The 15,949-nt window shown below is 39.0% G+C and overlaps 1 long non-coding RNA gene across 2 annotated transcripts; it reads right to left on the minus strand.

Moving 5' to 3' along the window:
* Positions 1-4,540: 4,540 nt before the first annotated feature.
* LOC134296355 (uncharacterized) lies at positions 4,541-13,607 on the minus strand. Of its 2 annotated transcripts, none has more exons than XR_010003076.1 (5): positions 12,964-13,607; positions 6,554-6,743; positions 5,555-5,593; positions 4,981-5,010; positions 4,541-4,721 (listed from the first exon to the last, which is right to left on the minus strand). It is a non-coding gene; the product is annotated as an uncharacterized LOC134296355 (long non-coding RNA). The 2 variants fall into 2 exon arrangements; XR_010003077.1 differs by lacking the exon at positions 12,964-13,607 and adding an exon at positions 9,373-9,606.
* Positions 13,608-15,949: the final 2,342 nt, after the last annotated feature.

A 15,949-nucleotide genomic window follows, 5' to 3' on the forward strand; every position in this document is an offset into this window, starting at 1 on the left:
AATTTTACCACAAAAAAACTGGGAAAACATTGACTCAAGTATAAGCCGAGGGTGGTAAATTTCAGAAATAAAAATAGATACCAGGGGCTGGGCTGTAGCGCAGGCTGTTGAGCAGCCTGTTGCAATAAATCACTCTGACCATGAGGTCATGAGTTCAAGGCCAGCCCATGGCGGGGTGAGCACCTGTCAATTAAAAATTAAAAATAGCCCCTGCTCGTTGCTGACCTAGCAACTCGAAAGATAGTTGCATCTATCAAGTAGGAAATAAGGTACCACTTATAAAAGTGGGGAGGCAACTTTAACTAATTTACGACTTGGAATGAGGAAGTGCCGTCAGAGTGGATGATGAAGCAGCTGCTCCCCCCTGTGGCCAGAATCGAACATCCCCTCAGGAGAAGGTTAAATTGCCTCTGCGTCTTTCTGTCTCAGTCTCTGTTTGATGTGTTTATGGGCATTGAATGTTTGCCCTATGTGTATATAATGTGATCCGCCCTGAGTCCCCTTCGGGGTGAGAAGGGCGGAATATAAATACTGTAAATAAATAAATAAATAATAACAATAAAACTATATTAATTGAGGCATCAGTAGGTTAAATGTTTTTGAATATTTACATAAAGCTCAAATTTAAGATAAGACTGTCCAACTCTGATCAAATCATTAGTCTCATCTTCTTCAATGTAAATGTGCTTATGTATCCTTTTAATAATAAAAGAGTGAAATAATAAATTAATAATAATAATAATAAATAGAGTAAAATAATACATGCAATAATAGAGTAAAATAATAAATGCAATAATAATAATAATATCAGAGTGAAATAATAAATGCATTATTAATAATAATAAAAATAGAGTAAAATAAATGTAATAGTAGCAACAACAATAGAGAAAAATAATAAATGTAATAAAACCAATAATAATAGTGAAAAATAATAAATGTACCATATATTCTCGAGTATAGTAGAGTCTCACTTATCCAACATAAACGGGCTGGTAGAATGTTGGATAAGCGAATATGTTGGATAATAAGGAGAGATTAAGGAAAAGCCTATTAAACATCAAATTAGGTTAAGATTTTACAAATTAAGTACCAAAACATCATGTTATACAACAAATTTGACAGAAAAAGTAGTTTAATGTGCAGTAATACTATGTAGTAATTACTGTATTTACGAATTTAGCACCAAAATATCATGACGTATTGAAAACATTGACTACAAAAATGTATTGGATAATCCAGAACGTTGGATAAGCGAGTGTTTGATAAGTGAGACTCTACTGTATAAGCTGACCCAAATATAAGCCAACCAGGACCCTCACCCGAGTATAAGCCGAGGGGGGCTTTTTCAGTCTTAAAAAAAGGGCTGAAAAACTAGGCTTATACTCGAGTATATACAGTATTCCATGCAGAAAATCAACTATCTCATTGTTCTTCTTCTTACTCTTGCTTTGAAATGACCAAAGGAATTTCCATACTATTTAGTTTTTTTAATTTCCTTCAGAAGCCAAAACTCATTCTGAGCTTTAGCCCTTCTGATATCCTCTCTCAATGTATTGGCTAATTGTTAGTACTCCTGCTTTGGGATTTTCTGCTTCTTAGACAGTAGTCCATGCTCTGGTTAGATTCCAAATAGATTACTGCAACGTGGGGTTGTCGTTGAAGACTGTTTAGAAGCTGCAACTGGTCCAACGGGCGGCAGCCAGATTGTTCACTGGAGCTGCGAACAAGGAGCACACAACCCACATGTTGCGTCAGCTCCACTGGTTGCCAGTTTGATACTGAACAGTGCACTATTCAAAGTGGTGGCTTCAGCCTATAAAGCCCTAAACAGTTTTGGCCCAGCTTACCTGTCTGAACATATCTCCCTCTATGAACCACCTCGGTGTCTAAGATCGTCTGGGGAGGCCCTGCTCTCGGTCCCGTCCTCTTCGCAGGCGCGATTGGTGAGGACAAAAGACAGGGTCTTCTCAGTGGTGGTCCCTCGGCTATGGAACTCCCTCCCCAGGGAGATTAGATCAGCCCCCTCCCTCCTGATCTTCCGCAAAAAAGTGAAGACATGGCTCTTTGACCCAGCCTTTGGAAATTAGGTGCGGTAACATATTGAAAAATGTGCAATTTGACCAATGGAACAGCCCGGACTATGCCTATGGATCATGTGATTTACTCTGTTGTTAGGAGTTTAAATGTTTTCAAATTGTTTTTAATATTTTATGTTAATTAACGGTTGTTTTGTACGTTATTTTAAAGGCATTGAATTATTGCCATGTTGTGAAGCCACCTTGAGTCCCCTCTGGGGTTGAGAAAGGCAGGGTAAAAGTATCATAAATAAATAAATAAATTCTTACAGGAGCCCCCAGTGGCACAGCGGGTTAACCCATTGAGCTGATGAACTTGCTGACCAAAAAGTTGGCAGTTTGAATCCAGAGAGCAGGGTGAGCACCCGCTGTTAGCTCAGCTTCTGACAACCTAGCAGTTTGAAAATATGCAAATGTGAGTAGATCAATAGGTACCGCTCCGACAGGAAGGTAATGGAGTGCCATGCAGTAATGCCAGCCACATGACCTTGGCTTAGAAATGAAGATGAGCACCAACCCACAGAGTTGGACACAACTAGACTTAAATGACAGGGGAAAGCTTTACCTTTACCTTACATATCTTCTACAAGTGTCTTTAGATCTATTGTCTAACATTGCCCCAAGCCACTGGAATATATACCTTCTGTGACAACTTTGACATTGTGGCATAGGGCAAAATGCATGGGACCAATACAAAGTGTCAGATTGGCAGAAGGCAAATGAACCCCAAATGCTGGTGGAGACATGAGAAAGTACTGTCTAAACCACCTTCTACTAGATCAAGGTGAAAATGATATGTTCTTTGCATCTAACAGAGAAAGTCTTTCAAAATCTTCTCCAACAAGGGCTTGGTGGACTTCTGGAACAGCCCCAAACAATCAGAGGGGTGAATATAAAATGATGTTTCTATTTCTGAGTTATTTCTTTTTCTATTCTATTTCTATTTCTTTTTCACATGTAGCAATGCTGAGCCATGTACTCTGTAATCCCTATTCAATACCGGTGCATTTTGTATTGGTTTCTATTGTGTTTCATTTCACAAATTTCTACCCAATTATTTTAGTCTATCTAGGCCATTATGGATTCTGTTTTTGTCTTCCAAGATGTTAGTATCCCAGTTGCCCATCATCTGCAAACTTGATAATAATTCTCTTCTTTCGTCATCTAAATAATTGATAAAAATGTTGAAATGTTGAAGAGTAATGGCTCTAGGATAGAACCCTGTGACATTCCACTCTTTTCATTTTGAAGTGTAGCTATTGAAGGTGATTCTTTAGGCATAATTTCCAAGTAGTTATGGATCAGTCTCATAGAATTGTGGGGTCTTAAATCCATCTGAAAGAATGGAAGTGCCGGCCACATGACTTTGGAAGTGTCTACGGACAATGCCGGCTCTTTGGCTTAGAAATGGAGATGAGCACCAACCCCCAGAGTCAGTCACAACTGGACTTATAGTCAGGGGAAACCTTTACCTTTACCTTAAGGAGCTGTGATGGCGCAATGGGTTAAACCCTAGTGCCGGCTGGACTGCTGTCCTGAAGGTTGGGTTTTTGACCTGAAGGTCGCCGGTTTGAATCCAAGAGACAGCGTGAGCTCCCATACGTCAGCTCTAACTTGCGGGAACATGAGAGAAGCCTCCCAGCAGGATAGTCACACTTCCTGGCATCCCCTGGGCAACATCTCTGTAGACAGCTAATTCTTGCACACCAAAAACGATTTGCATTATGTTCTCAAGTCACTTCTGGCACAATAAAAAAACTAATACCCGATGCTTGGAAATTCAGCACAAACAGAATGTGGTTTTGGTGGTTGCTTGATTCATATCTCTTTTGGAGGTTTTCTCTCAAAATCATGGCTGCTTTCTTGTGGTGATTTCACACTTTACAGATATAGAACTATAATTCCTATTCACTGCCATAGCTGCATTCTATGTAATCCTGGGTATTAGGGAACTCTACTATCTCATCATACAACAAATCATAAGATGCAACCTCAGTAGTTAAAGAGGTATTGTGCAAAAAACCTCTTGGTGTTGTAATGAATGATATGAGATGGACATCTTCTACAAAGCATCAATTGCTTATATTGGTCCTTTTACAGTATTTTTCTTTGCTGTTAACTGTGCATCTCATTTATAAAACCAAGGTATAGATAATATTTCGTTTAACATTATTCAAGTGGAAGGATATGGACCTTAGTGGTCTTATTGTGAAAACCAGAAAGAGTTTTGTGATCTTCAGTAGTGAAAAGAACCTCAAGGAAAATGATATTATCAGCTTAATTGATATAAATGTTATATGAATGCCTTGATATCAGGTATTCAAACAATGCTCCTAATTATGTTGAGGATGAGGATGAGTTTACAAAAACTCAAGCATATGTTTCAGTACAATTGTGAACTTAACTGAACTTTTGAGTGTCAGGAAAATCACACACCATGAAAAACACAGGCAACATTTCTTGCAGATGGGTTGGCCACTTTATTTTATTCTGTTATGGATGCCAACATAAATGCTCAACAGAATCAAAACTTTAAAGCTGAGATAGCTGCTCAGCCTAATGTGTCCAGTACGCCAGTCAAAAGTTGAGGCAGATGATTTCCTGGACGACCATAAGAGCCGCCGCCTAGTAGCCTTTCTTCATAGCCTGTAACAGAAAAGAGTGCAGAACTGAAATCATCACAGAAGCACCTTCATTCCATCCCAAATGTATATCCCTCAGGGAGCACATATCAGTATGTCTAAAAATGGCAATCATTTTCATTTTATCATTTCCAACCTTAAAAGTTTCCTGGGCTGAACATGAGATATAATTTTGGACCCCAATGCCCAGATTTTTGGGTTAAATATTAATGAAGTTATGTTGTGTCATACTGTGGGTGAAATGGAATTTTGAGAAGGCTTACCATGAGCATCTCTCGAGCTTCTCTCAGGAGCTGCCAGGGAAAGAAAGGAGGAAATGAAGGTGTAAAGAGACATGTTAAGTGCATGAAATCCTCATACTAACTAAGCCAAAATTCTCCCTTATCATAAGACTCAGTTCTGCAGACCACTTCCAGATCAGATCATATTGCAGAAATGAAATGCAAGGACTCTTATGCTGTAGCAATTCTTGCGCATTGTCACCTATACACATGTAAACGATTCTCCCAGATTCTTTCCACTTGTCATTGAAGCTTTTTTGTTGTTTTTTTTCAAATAACAACTAGCCATGGTGGGGGAAAGCCAAATTAAAATCCTGGTATTTGTCATCAGATTATTTTAAGTTGTACTCTCAGTCAACATAGCTTGGAGAGGTCAAGCCATATACAACAAATAGAAATTAGTAAGGCAGAGATAAACCCGTGGCTCATCCTGAGCACTTTGGGGAAAGGAATGAAAAGAAATGAGGTATTTAACAAAATCAGTTGTCAAGGGAATCTACTGATTTGTCTTGCCTTGAAAATCTGTGTCTATATGACCCTGCTTTAACATACTTACGAATATCTGGATCAGGGATTTCATCTGAAGATGCTGATCCTGAATACAAACAGAGAAGGCAGTGTAGTCGCTTAGCCTTTTACAATCTTTTAGAGAATTAACAATATTAGCAATATTATTAGCAATAATTCATTGAAAAGATTATTGAACTGGTGTGCTTAACACCTGATATGATGTCATTGCCAACCATATTTAAGCACTATTAACAGGTAAGCAGCAAACTCTGAACAGGATCTCTGCTGTCCTCCCATCATGCAAATGTATAAAATAATGTCTGGAAAGGAAGATCAATATGTGAATGCCTGAATAGCTGATTAAGATCTTTGGGTTGCCTTAAATGTGTCGAGACCAATAACATTGTCCTCACATTTGGTAAAAGTAACATAATGGAGGTTTGTCTTTGTCCCTGATAACATGGTGACAAGAGGATAACATGGTGACAAGAGGAAATAGCTACTGATCTACAAGAAACATAGGGAGGGAAAATTGCTCGGACGTGAATCATGGGCAAGCAATTTGCACTGGCAATCCCTCTTTCTCTTTGATCCTCCAGATGATGTTAGACTGCCTCTCCCATCGGTCCTGAGCACTGACCAGATTGCCTAGGATGGCTGTGGATTGGAGGTCTTTATCTGGAGGTTTTCAATCTGTGGATCCGCAGATGTTTTGGCCTACAACTCCCAGAAATCCCAGCCAGTTTACCAGCTGTTAGGATTTATGAGAGTTGAAGGCCAAAACATCTGGGGACCCACAGGTTAAGAACCACTGATCTGGAGGATTGTAGATACCCTACCCAATAACAAACTTATCCTATAAACAATGAATGTTTAACATACTCTTATAAAATAGTTGTGTTACCTTCTAAGAAGTGAAATGAGACCTATCACTACCTTGAAACCTCTCAGCTGAGTCCTGTTATTAACCACATGAACAACATAAAACAAGCTAGTTGTCTCTCTCAAAAAAAAGACAAGTGAAAAAGCACAAGTTGCAGCTTACCTCCAGACACCAGGATGAAGGCAATAGCTGTGAGCACAAGGAGGAAACGGATCTTCATTGTCCTGGGATTCAGAAGCTTCCTAGAATTCTGAATTCTGGAACTCTGTTTAGGAGACTTTCTATTAAACCAAAGTCTGGCTTCCCTTATAAAGGGAAGAAACCTAGCCTGAGGTGCTAGCACATTGTGGTCCTGGGGATTAAGAGTAAAAATAATTAAGTCATAAAGAATTGGCATATAAAAGACACATAATAGACCAATAAGATGTGAGACTCCATGCCAAATCTCCCTGAGCTTATAGGCCACGTGTTTGGGCCATGGGCAGTTAGGATGCTTTGCCATCCTGAGTTGATTGATTCTTTCCCAAATGTCCTTAACTTCCATATGTGAATGACTGAAGGAATGAGAAACATGCAGTCTGGTACACATTTTTGAACTTCACCTGCTATCATGCCTAGGTAATATTGCAGGTAATGATTAATGATGCAATTACCACCTTTTTTTTTTACTTACATAGTATGATTGACAAGAAGCTCACAACCATCATGACCTTCTTCCACTGGCCATTAGATCTCATCCAATAATTTCTTAAACATTGAAATTTGCATTGTTAGAGTCATGAGGTTGAGTTGGACTGAAATTCCCTCTGGAAAAAATGAAATCCCCAAGGGATGTTGTTGCATCCATCCAAAGTTTCCACTACTTCCAGATTGTTGGCTAATTTTCCCCCATTGGACAAAATCAGGTACAAGATTATTGTCCCCATTTTTGCCTCTACTACTTCCCGCAAAGCAAATAAGACACTTGCTGTAGTTCACACTCCCAACACACTTTAACTTCAAACAAATATCAAGTCAGTTACAGTGACCCATTACTACGTTATCTCTTCTTTCAGAGTTATTGAAAATTGATTCTGGGAGACATCATCCAAATTTTCAATCTGGCCTGGAGATTTCTACACTGTTATTGAGCTCTACTACAATCTGCCTTCTGCATTCCAAGTCATGCACATTGTCTACCTATAATGCTGCTCTTCTTCCCATCATATTAGGCATATTTTTGAGTAGGTCATACCCTTCAATTGCTGCATTCAAGTCATGAGCATTATCTCATCAAGTTTCAATGATACCTAATAACTTATATTGCTTAGCAGAATTTAGAGTTCAGGTTCACCTTATTTGCTTTGCGCATTATGCAAGTTCATCTAAAACTATGGCTCTTTTCCTTCAGCTTCTTCCTTATTTTTATTCCTTCCCATTGATTTATTCATATTCCACCATACCCACAATCATTACAACATCGATGTCATTACCCCACTACTTGGTGTCTCCATTTCCTGTGAAATACTGTTTTCCTGCTCCGTAGGATTTAGTTTAAAGACCTTTTTATCAGATTTGCAAGATTCATAACAAACACATTCTTACAACAGGTATTAGATGTAACTTTTGTCAGAAGACTTTCATCATGGAAGTACAGATCATGATCCCAGGAAACAGTTTTTCCAATGACATCTGCACAGTTAGTTAGGTTGTTGTGAGTTTTCTGGGCTGTATGGCCATGTTACAGAAGCATTCTCTCCTGACATTTTGCCCACACCTATACCAGGCATCCTCAGCGGTTGAGGAATCTGTTGGAAATTAAGTAAATAAAGAGCAAGACTCAAAAAGCAGGGAAATTCCAGACAAGAATCAATCACGGCCAGCTAACACCTCTCAACCAAGGATTCCCCCAGGCAGGAAGCAGCCAGGTCTTGAAACTGTGGGCCATTAAAATGCTAGTCAAAGTGGCAAATTGCAACATTCACATGTTCCTCAAGCAGACAAGAGTTCTTTCCTCCACCCTGATTACTCCATAGATATATAAGCCTCACTTACTTAGTTTCCAACAGACCACACAACCTCTGAGAATGCCTGACATAGATGTGGGCAACACGTCAAGAATGAATGCTTCTGGAATATGGCCACACAGCCTGGAAACCTCACAAAAACCCAGTGATTCCAGCAATGAAAGCCTTCGACAACACATTGCACAGTTAATTTACTTTTCTCTTTCTTCCTGGACTATAACTTTGAAAGGAAAAATTGCGGAGATTGTGAATTATTTTTCTACCAACAATACAAATGATTCCATTGTTGACATGATTTTGTTCCTGGGTTATAAATGTTATTTCCTCATTGGTTCTATCATTTAAAATTGAAAAAGTTTATCAAACAATCTGCACATTGTAAAGTTAAAAATGGCAGCCACAGAAACAAAGTTCCCAGAGTATAGCAACTACTTTAAAAGTAAGTGTCACACAATTAAACTTCAAACCAGGAACAGATTTTTTCAAATGTTGTTGCATAGTGTTATCACCAATTCATTCATTATTGAAAACATTCGTTCATTAGACAAATCAAGGTTTTTCCAGAGAATGTCATGGAATTTGTCACCATTAGTTCTAAGAACACAGTTTGTCGGAATTTGGCAGATGAAAGAAGACTGGAGAATGAGACAAGAAATTAAAGGGGAGGTGGATCAGGAAATCATTTCAGCAAATTGTCAAATGATTTATTCATAAGCACCAATAAAGACACAAAAGAATCATAAAGGGAATAGTTGCAGCTCCCTCTAAATACAGTATTTTATTTCCTAAAATAAGAGACAATAGAAATTAAAATAAAAGCAGAGGAAGAGAACTGAAAAGAGCACAGTGCATCCTATCCCTACCTCTGGAAATATATAGAGAGCAATAGATATTTGGGGGGGGGCTGTATTGGCAGTGTCTATTGCACTACTAAGCTATATCTCTGTCTGTCTCCCATCCCATTCCATTTCATACCAAGATTTGTTTTCTTTCCTTTGCTGTCTTCTTTCCGTCTCTTCTGGTTGTGTGTAACCTTAAAACCTAATACAGATTCTCTTCATTCATCATCTAAGTCCTTGATAAAAATAGGATAGAACCTCAGCCATTGCACCCAAAGTCTCTTTTCAGTTTGCAGGGCAACCATTAATGATAATAATAATAATAATAATAACAACAACAACAACAACAACAACAACAACAACAACTTTATTCTTGTATCCCGCCACAATCTCCCTGAAGAGACTTGGGGCGTCTCACACATGACACAAGGTGCAGAAAACAGAATATAAAACACAATTTAAAATACAATGAAATAAAACTTATAGGCATATAAAACAACAATTTATTATTTCTTCTGATTGCTAATATCACATTGTTGCCAACGGTTGCCAATATCACATTGTTTTTGTTTTCACATGATCACTCTTTGGGCAAAATATTCAAACTGTTATGGACACATCTGAAATTCTTGTCAGATGTTCATTCTGAAATTGATTGACAAAGGAAAAAAATAGAACTGTGAGAAAAAAGAAAGGAAGGGAGAAAATAGTCAGTTGGTGACAGTTGGGTAAGCTGAAAGAAGAAACTACTTTTCGGTGGACTTATGCAAACCAGTGATCCCACTGGCAAATAGAAGTTGATTAGGAATAGCCTTGGGGAGAAGGATCTCAATGTACAGAAAAGGATTTATTAATATTTTCTCATCATGAAGAGACTTCATCAAGTTATTTGCTGTACACATTGTTTATCTTCTGAATTATAATTATTTTTGACTTAATTAGTTTATAATCCATGTGCCAACATGTACCAGGCCCTTGGGCTAATCTGATTCCCTTCATAAGCTGACAGAGCAGGCCTTTCATTGACCAGGGTTTTCTCGTACCCAACTGCTGTGTCAGAAAGCCTCTTGAGTTCCAGGAAAATGAATGCCCACTTATTTCTTGTTCTGGCAGCTGTTCTCGGCATCTTGATCTCTGGAGGTAGGTTTCATTCCCATCCTTCTGTCCTTTCCTATTTGTTTCTTTCTTGGGAACAATACTGCAGACTTTGTTGAAAATAGGACCAAGCAAATGTTGTCCCACTGTGTCAGTTCCAAAATGATGGCAGGTCTGGTTTCTGTTTCTATCAGAAGACTAAATGAATAATATGTGGATGGGTCAAAACGTTTTGCCTCCTGTGTCATAAAAACGTTATGAATGAACATATAACAGCAGAAGTTGCTACAGATCATAGCCTGAACTATACCCAAAACTACCGCTCAACATAGTCACCATCGATTTGTACACATTTGTGCCATTGTTTAACCCAGGCATGAAAACCATTTTGGAAAAATTCAAGGTTTGGCTTCGTGACTCATGATTTTAAAGCTGTTTTAACATCATTCAAGTCATTTAATCTGAAACCACGTAGGTTGTCTTTCAGAGGTCCAAACAAGTAAAAGTCAGAAGGGGCCAAATCAGGGCTAAGGGTGGGTGAGGCACTATTGACCAGCCTATTTTTGCAATCACATGGGTTGTGAAAAATGATGTGTGTGGGTATGCATTATAGTGATGAAGCTTGATGGAACAAACCTCTTTAGTGGTCTCTTCTATCTTATTGCCTCCTTAAGTTTCTTAAGTGTTTCTTAAGAACCCACTTAGTAGACACTTTGTGATATCCCAAGTCAGCAATGATTCCTTGGGCAGAGCCATATGAATGCGATTTTCCTGCTTCTTGGCAGGGGGTTGGACTGGATGGCCCACGAGGTCTCTTCCAACTCTATGATTCTATGATTCTATGAGATATTCAATGCATCAGCAACATTCTGAATTGTAACGCGTCTGTCTCCTCAAATGAATTCAGCAGCACGTTCTCCATTTGTATTTGTGACTGATGTTGTCAGCCGGATGTTTCTTCGTTTATCTGCAATTCCGTTTTCTCCGTTTTCAAATTTCTTCACCCGACACTGCACATTGTTAATATCAATTCAGCATCTCCATAACCATTCTTCAAGCAATTATGGATTTCCTTAGGTACACAACCATTTTTGCCAGAAATTCAATCATAACTCTTTCTTTTAGCTTCAGATTCATAGTTCTAATCAGTAGAGATGTGCGTGAAAAATTTTCCTTCATTTCCTTTGTGATATCATTTTGTTTTGGCCATTCATCTACACAAAACAAATGATGACATTTTCATACAAAACCATAGGTGACACGAAAATGAAAGCTGCACAATCATCGTGCTTGCTTTCATTTTCTTTTCGTTTCGGCCCTTTAACAATAAGCAGGTACTGACAGAGGGCTTCTTCCCCATTACAGCTGATGTGTACCAATGGGTGTTAATAATAATATTAATATAAATAACGATAGCTATCCTGGGACCCTAAGCTGAGTCTGAGAGGGGAGTGCCTCTCCATTACATCCGATGTGTGTCAATGGGTCTTAATGATCATATTAATATGAATATTAATAAGGATAGTTTTCCTGGGACTCTAAACTGAGTCTGAGAGGGGAGTGCCTCCCCATTATATCCAATGTGTGTCAGTGGGTCTTAATGATCATATTAATATGAAAATTAATAAGGATAGCTTTCTTGGGACTCTAAGCTGAGTATGAGAGGGGAGTGCCTCCCCATTACATCTGATGTGTGTCAATGGGTCTTGATGATCATATTAATATGAATATTAATAAGGATAGCTATCCTGGGACCCTAAGCTGAGTCTGAGAGGGACATACCTTCACATTACATCCGATGTGTGCCAATGGGTCTTGATGATCATATTAATATGAATATTAATAATGATTACTATCCTGAAACCCTAAGCTGAGTCTGAGAGGGGAGTGCCTTCCCATTATATCCGATGTGTGCCAATGGGTCTTAGTGATCATATTAATATGAATATTAACAAGGATAGCTATCCTGAAACCCTAAGCTGAGTCTGAGAGAGGAGTGCCTTCCCATTATATCCGATGTGTGGCAATGGGTGTTAATAATAATAATAATATGAATAACAATAGTACTCTGGAGAAGACCCAAACATTTTAAAAGTTGGTGGGCTAAAAGTGGTCGAAATGCTCTCCGTGTGTGACAATTTTCACCCCTCTACCCCAAAAACCGAGGGGGGGGGAGCCTCAGGAGCCCTCCCATTGCAGTCAATGGTCCAAAAATTTTCATTTTTTTCATAAACCAGATGAAAATTCTGTTGGTATAGGTGCCCCATTTTCGTTAGCAAAAATATGAAAATGAGACAACAATTCTATACAAAAGCAGAGCTCTACTAATCATTTAGTCTGAACAAGAAAATACTGTTGGCGTGGTTATGTAAAATATGTAAACGGAATAAATATGTAAATATGTAAACGGAAGCTTTATCACCGTTTTTAAATCAAGATAAATGCTGTGTAATAAGGCTTGTCACTTTAGGCTTGAGTGAAACAATAACAGTATCTTTATTCAGGTTCAAAAGTTCTAACACATACACAGGGCAACAATATGTAACAGTCCCTTTTAAATATGCCTCATTCCTTCTTTAAATAGTCAAACTTTGGAGAGCACAACAGCCATTACATTCCTGACTAAAAATACCTGTCAGCACCTTTTCCCTCACTCTCCAGAAGACAAACTGAAACTGAAAACGTCAGTTGGAAAAACCGTTGGTCTGCCTCTGCCAAAGGCAGCAACCAATCAGAATGTTGGCTGACATAGCCAGGCAGCTGTCGCCATAGCAACCCTTTCCAGTTAACTCATCACAATATGGAGTCTTTATTTCCTATTCCCTCACAAATACTATATCATTAGAGTAAGGTTACCGCTATCATTCCATGCATAGATAGTCCAGTAGCTGTTAAAGTGAAATAAGAAATAAGTTAGCTTGATGAAGGCATTACTTTTTGACGCACTCTTGTACATTAGGCTGTCATTGTTAAAGGATGATGTCGGGACTTGATGTGGCAGAGGATGGAATCCCTTCAGATCCCACCGCTGCCACCAATTTATGTGGTGAGCCTTGATGTGGCAGATGATGGAATCCCCTTCAGATCCCACTGCTGCCACCAAATAATGTCAAGACTTGATGTGGCAGAGGATGGAATCCCCTTGAATCCCACCGCTGCCACCAATTTATGTAGAGATGCTGAGGTGATAGGGAATGTGTGTCAGTGATGGAACCCTTTTTTTTGATCCCACACACACACACAGAGATACCACCACTTAATAAAGATGTTTTGTGAGAGATGATGTTAATTAATGATTTGTTTGATTATCTTCTTCGCTGCCACCAATGGTGAGACGTCAGGCAGATGGCACTGGTTCCTTTAAGCTTTTTCTATTTGTTCTACTTCAGATGTTGATGTTACTTAACTTAATATGAGAGTATGACAGAGGCTTGATTTGAATAAAATCAAAACAAGTTTATTGCAGGTACAGAGCTTGATGGTTTCAGATAACTTGGTAAAGGCACTTCGCTTAATAGTTACAAACGGTTATGAGGTGGTTAAACTTTCAAAATACTTCTTTCTCTGGATTACACTAAACCCTGATCCTCCTGGATCCCCTGGGATTAATGTTCCCTAATCCACAGATTCTACAACTGACCCTAGACAAATCACCTAACTTGCCTAGTCTGGTCTAACCTAAATCTGACTCAAATCTTTCTATTTAAGCCAGTCTGATTCTCCACACAAGGATCAGATCCTTCTCTGTGTCTAGAGAATCACCAACTGCTGGGTTTTAAAACATTCCCCTTTTTCTTTCCAAGCTGCGGTTGGCTCCGCCCCTGTTGCTATGGTAACCTGCTCTAGCATTCTAAGATGGCTACCTTCCCCCATACATATGGTCAACTGAAATACTCACCATTTTAAACTTAGCCAAACCTGACTGTTTACACAGAATCAAATACACATATCATCTGTAAAGAAAATATAATTATACACTTCTTCACAGATGATCTTAGGATTCGAACTGCCACTAAGCTTTAAGAATGTGGTAAATCACAGCTTCACTAAGTCTTTCTTCTGAAAAACAAGAGTGAGGGAGAATCTGAATGTTGGACATTTTCAGTTTGTTCTGCCATATGACAAATATATATATATTCATCAATGGCCTGACTAAATAAGTAGGTCTTAGTCTATCTGAGGAAAGAGAGGAGGGAAGGGCTGACCAGATTTTCTATGAAAAGGTGTACTATAATTTGGGGCAGCTGCTGAGAAGGCTTTCTCTCCTGTGTCAACACTAAACATGATTGCAATGGTGGTGAGACCAAAAGAAAGCCATCCCTTGAAGACAATAAACTTTGGACCAGCTCATATAAAAAGAGACAGTCATTTAGATAGCAACCCTAGACTAAGGCTTGAGAAAAGCAACTGTCTATTCTCAGCATGCCCATGACCAAAATAGTGCTGCAGATATCATTTTCCAGTGTTTTTGGTTTGCATTACTTCAGAACCGCTTTAGTTCGGATACTTCCACACTGTTTTTGGAGGGAGAGGGCAGGGGATCATTTCATCAAACAAAAGTACCAGGGACAAAGCTCCATCCTTAAAGTTATGTTGATGATACAGGACCTTGGCCTCTGCTTAAAAAGTAAGAAGACTTTTTACACTCCTGTAATCCTTCAGTTATAGCCCCAGTGGCGAAGTGTGTTAAAGCACTGAGCTGCTGAACTTGCAGACCGAAAGGTCCCAGGTTCAAATCCTGGGAGCAGAATGAGCGCCCACTGTTAGCTCCAGCTTCTGCCAACTTAGCAGTTCGAAAACATGCCAATGTGAGTAGATCAATAGGTACCGCTCCGGCAGGAAGGTAACGGCGCTCCATGCAGTCATGCTGGCCACATGACCTTGGAGGTGTCTACGGACAACACCAGCTCTTCGGCATAGAAATGGAGATGAGCACCAACCCCCAGAGTCAGACATGACTGGACTTAGCGTCAGGGGAAACCTTTATCTTTACCTTTAATCCTTCAGTTAAGTATTTTTCTTTTTCAGGTTCAACCTCTTCTAATGAAGAATCTCATACCAGTGCTAGTAAGTATGTGAGAACAGAATAAACTGGACAGAGATTTTTTGAAGCAGTACAAAGTAGTGATTCCCTTATCAGAGAAATGGTTCTATTATTACTTTTATATTTGGTCCTTCTTCTAAAGAGCTCAAAGTGACATACACCTCCCCTCCCAAACTTCTGCTTTGCTGCATCCCACTTCAGCAAATAATTAGCTTACAGCAATTTTTGCTGCAATATGTCACATTGACAGGAGTGGATGAGCTGCCCTATGGCAAAAAGTAGTAAAATATTTATATCTTTTTAGTGTCCCAATTGTTGCTATTCAACAGTTTGAGTTGGAGGAGCCTAGCCCTGGGGCATAAAATAACCTTTTTGAGGTCTCAGTTTCTGCTTTTCATGCTGTTGTTTTAAGTTTAGATGAAAAAAATGTCCCACCCCACTGGTGCATTAAGATTAAAAATGTGGGCTAAATAAAAACAAAACTAATTTGAGCTATGCATTGTAACTGTACTAAGATCCATGAGGGTGGGAGACACAGCTATATAGCTTCCATCCACTATATCCTGGGATCTCG

The sequence above is a fragment of the Anolis carolinensis genome, chromosome 2 (assembly GCF_035594765.1).
Source record: "Anolis carolinensis isolate JA03-04 chromosome 2, rAnoCar3.1.pri, whole genome shotgun sequence".
Lineage (NCBI taxonomy): Eukaryota > Metazoa > Chordata > Lepidosauria > Squamata > Dactyloidae > Anolis > Anolis carolinensis.